Here is a 6801-nt window from a genome sequence, read left to right on the forward strand (position 1 = left end):
TTGTAGGCCATTGCATCACTTCTTCTTCTTGAAGTCTTTCTAAACCTATGCAGTCTTTTCTCAATGCATCTTGGGAAGCCAGTCTAGATGACATCTTATGAGAGGAGTTGCCAATACATGTTTAGGTTGTGGCCGTGTACACACACACACACACACACACATACACACACACACACACACACACACACACACACACACACACACACACACACACACACACACACACACACACACACACACGCATTTTCACAAAATAATTAAATTAAATTAAATAAAAATCACAAACCAGCCACACCACACAATATCTCTGCTAAACTGGTATCATCTGGAAAAAGAGAGGAAAACCAGAATTTAAGGATAGTGGTATACTGTAGACATCATTTCCCACAAAACATCTCAAAAGATGTAGAGCCCCAAATTTCAGTGGCAAAGTATTTCAAGGAGTGGTTCCTCTGCCTTGGTGGGCCCCCATAGTCTTTGGACCCTGTTGTTGTAGTGGGTCTTGGGGCAAAAAAAAAAAAAAAAAAAAAATCCCAAAGGCATAACAGAGTCACAGTTTTGGTGACAAGTTGTGGGTAATGTAGTGTTAACAGGGTTAATCACAGTATCTTTGGTGACTTTCCAACAATCTTATTAATTCAGAAGTCTTTTCTTCTGTATTTGTCTGTATACTCATCAGTCCCTGGTGGGACTCTGCTTCTCTTTCCAGTGCCCTTTGACCCTGCATTACTCCCTTTTCAGCAATCTGACACTCCAGAGAAGTCCAAGTTGGGGTCCCTGGTGATGTTTCTTCCTCTGACGGACGGTCTTCTCTTCATCCTACACAAATTATTTAGTTTTTAATGTCACCTGACTTTAATTTCATTTAATTTATATAAAAGGCTATGTGTGTACACTTACTGATGTGAAGATCCCATTTGGTCCCCATTCTCCAGGAGACTGGTCCTCAGGGTCTCTTCGGACTCCTCCACTTCCTCTTCCTCACCTTCCTCTTCTCTCACTGTGTCCATCCCGTCCTCCTCGTACTCCGTCGCATAGTCAGACTCCTCTGCTAGACACATATACAACAGTTAAGCAGAATACATGATATAATACCAACTCTGCTGGCCAATGTTGCTATTTTGAATACCTTGTCAATTCTGTCATACATTTTAGAAGCTAAATCTTCAAATAAATGTAATAGGGTAAATTAGCAAAAAAGTATTTTTTTTCATACGAGTAACTGACCATCAGCTCCTAAGTAGCTCTGCACCGGCTCAATCCTGGACACAATTTCAGCTAGATCAGTGAAGTCTGCACTAGGACACGTGCACGACTGAAACAAATTGCAACAAAACACAATCACTACAGAATACAAATTTTGAGGTAAATTTTTTTTTTTTACAAATTTTGGGGTCAAATTTAGTTTTGAAAGAAAGAATGCTTTTATTCAGCAAGGATGCATAAAATTGACAAAAGTGACAGTAAGGACATTTATATTGTTGCAAAAAAAGATTTCAAAGAATTACTGTTCTTTGTGAACTTTCTATTTATCAAAGGATTCTTATATTAACTGTCAAAAGGGTCATAGAATAGTGGCTTGTTCTAATGAGATATTAAACTCACATCAGTCTTCTTGCTGTCGTTGTAGTCCGCTGAGCGATGGTCTTTCAGCAAATTTTCTATAATGTCCACCCACGAGCCCACTCAGTAAACAAGTAGTTTACTATGTTGATAAAACACATCCTTAGAGAAAACAGTAAAATTTACCATCTGGAAGAACTGCCTTTATGTACACTATAATAAATACTATACTGCTTTTTCATTTTATAGTATCAAGACTACATAGATGAATTGTCCCCCGTGTCAACTGCAGATGTGGGCTTTTGTTCTCACATAGATTTCATCAAATTTCCCAAATTCCATGGTCTTAAAGCGGTCGATGGATGGGCGGCCGAATGTACTCGCAGTATGCGCTCTTCTTGACAACTTCCAGCTGTCGTACACAAGATACATAGGCCAAACGGGACTGGATTTCAGCCATGTCAGGCACCTAAAAGATACAGGATGTAGAGCTAGCACAATCAATTTCATAGACTTTACAAGTTCAAAATGTTTCCTGAAGATTTTAATTCCATTAGAGGATCTCAAATTGAAACGGCTGCATTGGCTCCACGAGAAGTGTTTTTAATATCCCACAACATTGACTCACCTTCACTTTCTCTGCCCACGGGTTTGATTCGTTCCATAGCAGCCACCAGCCAGAAAGACTGTCACCGTAGTTACAGAGATCAGTCTCATCCTGGCTGCCCACATCGATGGCGATGACCTGTTTTTTGTGCCCATATTACGAGCTATGTCCCGCTGCATGGTGTTAAGAGTGCCAGTTGAACGCAAACAAATGCACACGTACACAAAGACAGACATCCACAAGGTAGCAGGAACAATCAAAGTACTGTTAATATTTCAGACTAATTTCCCCAATTAATAATTGATCACCAATCAACGCTGTTTAACCAAACCCCTCACTTGGAAAGCTGCCATTTTCATCAGTAAAATAATCAAATAAACATCAGCGTTTAAAAGTAAGAATGAAAATATTTGAATCAAGTAGATTCTTAAAACATTTGCGGAGAATTGTGGTAAAACAGCCTTGCAGGTGATCAGTAATAACAAAAAAGGATGGAAAAAGACAATTCTATTCAGTGATGACAAGACATGATGCAATTAAAACCTAACAATGTAGGCTTTAAATTTAAATTTATGCATTACCGAAAAAAAAAAGGGAGTTAAGAACTATTCCCTGGAATTTTAACATTCAATCTGCTTTACAGGCAATAACCAGAGCTGGGTAGTAACCGATTACACACATTATGTTTTAAAATAGAACTTTATTAAAATAATTTTATTTTGTTTTATTTTTTTATTTAAAATACCTGCAATGCATTAATATGTAATTTGGGAGGCTTTTGTCTTTTAAACACATTAAAATTCTAGTTATTTCTTATTTATATGTAATGCAGGCATCCCCAATCCTTTTTGTCATCTGAACCTCATTGATTTAAATGGTAACACTTTAGTATAGGGACCAATTCTTGAACTAGTTGCTTATTAGCATCCCTATTATTAACATAATGGCTGTTTATTAGTACTTATAAAGCACATATTCTGCATGACCATATTCTACATCCCTAATCCTACCCAATACCTTAACTTAACAACTACCTTACTAACTACTAATAAGCAGCCAATTAGGAGTTTATTGAAGCAAAAGTCATAGTTAATGCTTTGTTAATAGCGAGAATTGGACCTTAAAATGAAGTGTGACCTACCTAATATATTTACTTGAAGTACCCCTTTCTTACTCTTTTTTTTTATTTTTTTTATCAATATGGTACAATATTATACTATTTAAATCGATGTGATGAACAAGTTAGGTCAAAAGTAATCTAAAAGTAATCAGAAAGTAGTCTGATTATATTGCCTAAAAAGTGTAATGTAATGGATTAAGTTTAACTACAATTTTTTTTTCATGTAATTTTGAAATCAGTAACGACTACAATTTGTAAGTAATCTACCCAGCTCTGGCAGTAACACAGATGATTTCAATGCAAGAAATAGCTGTCTTTAGCAGTGCAAACTGCTTGATGAACTATTGAATTCACTTATATTTAAATCAAATTATAACACAGAATGTGATGTCAAATGCAAAATCTTGTCTTTTTCCCCTAAATTAAGATGTTCCCAGTTGAAATGCAACATCTGAACTACGTGAACTATCTTTCTGCCCAATATATGTTGCACTGCAAACTGAGGGACATTATGCTATTGCTGTCTGTTTTTTTTTTTTTTTTGGTTGATTTAGATTTTCTTTTTATATTTTGTAAACTAGTCCATTTACAATTCGACTACATTAAATTACACTTTCTTATATTGTAAAGAAGAGATACAAGATATTTATAATAACAATTTAAGACCAATCATACACCAGACAACAACAGCAGCTTGCAATGATTGAAATTTACAGTCTGATAAAATGTCATGTTTTTAATAGGCTGGTGAGGACAAGAGGTCAAACAACTGAGCGTCTTTGTCCACACCACCCAATCCCTGCAGAACTTTATCCATTTGTCTCTGAACAAATCATAAACTGATCTAATAGACACCAGAAATGAGTGAACGTTTGAAATTAATTTAAAATGTGCTGGAACTCTCCAAGATGCCAAATTGACAAACTAACCTATTAAAAATAGACACACATTCTGAGTTCAAATGGATAAAGCAAAACCACTCATTCTACCCTCAAAATTATGAAGAAAATCACAGTATACTTACTCAGAGCCATGTGGCTCTTTAAAACCAAAAATTAAGTGATTGACCCAACCAGAATTGTGTTTCTGGCCCCAGCGGCCCTCTCTCTGAGGAGTTGCTCTGGGCCGTACTTGCCTGGCAGGTTGTTGATGTATCCTCCTCCATCCATGAGCAGGTTTCCATCTTTAGGGTCGCAGAGGGGTGGCAGGTACCCGGAAAGGGTCATGCTCGCCCTGACATAGCGCCACAGGGAGCCTACCACACCGGGAGGGGACAATAACCTCTTAATAACCTCTAAAGTACGTCAACCTAACGCCTCAGCAGCGTTTGGAGGTGACCCTGAAGTCACAATTTTGGTTAGTAGCGCACAGACCGGGAGATACAGTGACTGTCACCCCAAGGACGGTGTGCGGTGGTTTAAGTTTGGCCTACCTCATTCAGTGAACCCGACCTTGACAGAGGTTGAGTAAACACCCATGAGGTAAGGCTGACTTATCTTCCAACCCTGTCTCACTGGCTTTTTTTTTTTCAATCAAAAGTCCAAAATTATCATGATCCCTTTTTCTGTTATGCAAAAGATACAAATTGTGCTAATATTCTTACAGTTAATTTACTTAAATACATCATTATTAATCAGTAAGGATGTATTTTTCAGGCAGAGTGGAGACAGAGTTGAAAAACAGTCAGGGAACATATTGGGCACTGCCAGCCTGCCCCAGCCTGCAGTACTCCGCTCGACCATCAGGTGTCAGGAGAGGCGTGACAGTGGCATGGGTTGGAAGGAGAGAGAAAAATCCAGAGAGGCAGGTGCATTCAGCATGTGGCACACTTACAGGGAAAGTTCACCCAAAAATTTACATTCTGTCATTATAGAGTGCTGCAAGCATGGTGCATTAGTGTGGAACCCCAAAATGAAGCAGCATTTTAGCACTTTCAGTTCCATCATCCTGAAGTCAGAGGGGTTTATATATACAGTATATATATATATGTTTTTGGTTAAATGCCTGAAATTATTCTACAACATAAAATACATTAGTAATACCATATTCTCTGTTGGGGAAAGTTTCTATTAAAAGTAATGCATGACAATATTGCGTTACTCCATAAAAAAAGTAACTAATTACGTTACTTAGTTACTTTTTATGTAAAGTAATGAATTATGTTACTTTTGAATTACTTAATTACAAAAGGAGTATTTTCGGCAACTGTAAAGGCTCTTTTACACCAAAAGTGAAATAAATACGCCTCAGGCTGAAGGAAACACCTCTGCACTGATTTCTGTCAACATGGGGACAGAAGAGCTGTCGGTGAATAAATCGGAAAACTGTTACTTATTTGAAAAAGTAACTCAGATATTTTCTTGTAAATTTAAAAGTAATGCTTTACTTTACTGGTTACTTGATAAAAGTAATCTGATTACGTAACTCACATTACTTGCAATGCATTACCCCCAAGACTAACCATCTTGTGGTTTTTAAAAACTTTTACTTGTCTTGAAGGATTGCTAAGATGTGGCTAAATGGGACTATAAAAGTTATCTGGGACATTAAACATCATCACACAGAATAGGAAAACTTACAGTATCTATTCTATTGCTGTGACAAACTAAAGCTCATTTAAAAAAAATATTAATCGATGTTTTTCTTTAAATATTATATGTTTTATGTGATTTATTTGTTTTTTTTTAATGCACATTATTTTTTTAAATTTAGTACATATTTACATGTATATACATTTATATATTTATATTCTATATAAATATATGTAATATATAAACATATTTTCTTATATACACACACACACATGCATGTGTTTGTATTTATATATACATAATAGATAAACACAGTACACTTAGACTATATAAACAAAAACTTTTATTTTGGATGTGATTAATCATTTGACCACACTAATCTATTCATTAGTTCACTTACACAGTTTATAATCATGGTCTTGAAAAATATTCTAACTCAAACTTTGAGGGATTTTTTTTTTAATTAAGAAGCTTAATGATGGTAACTTTGAAGTTATGTAACTGTGGCGTAGTTCGTTTATACTTCTGGCGACTGTATTTAGGCTTGAAAAATTGTAGTGTATCTATAGTATATACGATACACTGAGTTTATTTATGATGATTATTGTGATGAACAAAATGTAGGATTTATAAAATCCTGTTTTTTTTTTTTTTTGTTGTTGACTGATCCAGGGGTGATGCTAACTTGTGGGCTGGCCTACAAAAAAATGTCACCACTGCAGCACTCTGTTTACTTAGCCTCATGTTTATCAAAGTGGATAATAACAGATTTTTAATTTTGGGGTGAGTTACTGATTTATAGCAAAAACAGTGCCATAAAGAGATCTGTGAGCCTGTTTTAATAGGTTGTGACATTCTTAATGAGTTATCCTATGTTGCTGACCATGCTGTAGATCCAGAACACACCTCCCAGTGACCCTTATCCTTATAAATATTTGCATACATTGATAATATTAATGACCTATAATAGATAAACATGC

The 6801-nt window shown here is 35.9% G+C and overlaps 1 long non-coding RNA gene and 1 pseudogene across 1 annotated transcript; both read right to left on the minus strand.

Annotated features, from left to right (window-relative positions):
* Positions 1-505: 505 nt before the first annotated feature.
* On the minus strand, positions 506-955 carry LOC122135871. The gene is made up of 2 exons (XR_006153710.1): positions 901-955; positions 506-819 (listed from the first exon to the last, which is right to left on the minus strand). It is a non-coding gene; the product is annotated as an uncharacterized LOC122135871 (long non-coding RNA).
* A 4-nt stretch (positions 956-959) lies between these two features.
* LOC122136058 lies at positions 960-4516 on the minus strand (annotated as a pseudogene).
* Between the last annotated feature and the right edge of the window lie 2285 nt (positions 4517-6801).

The sequence above is a fragment of the Cyprinus carpio genome, chromosome B1 (genome assembly GCF_018340385.1).
Source record: "Cyprinus carpio isolate SPL01 chromosome B1, ASM1834038v1, whole genome shotgun sequence".
In the NCBI taxonomy this organism is placed as follows: Eukaryota; Metazoa; Chordata; class Actinopteri; order Cypriniformes; family Cyprinidae; genus Cyprinus; species Cyprinus carpio.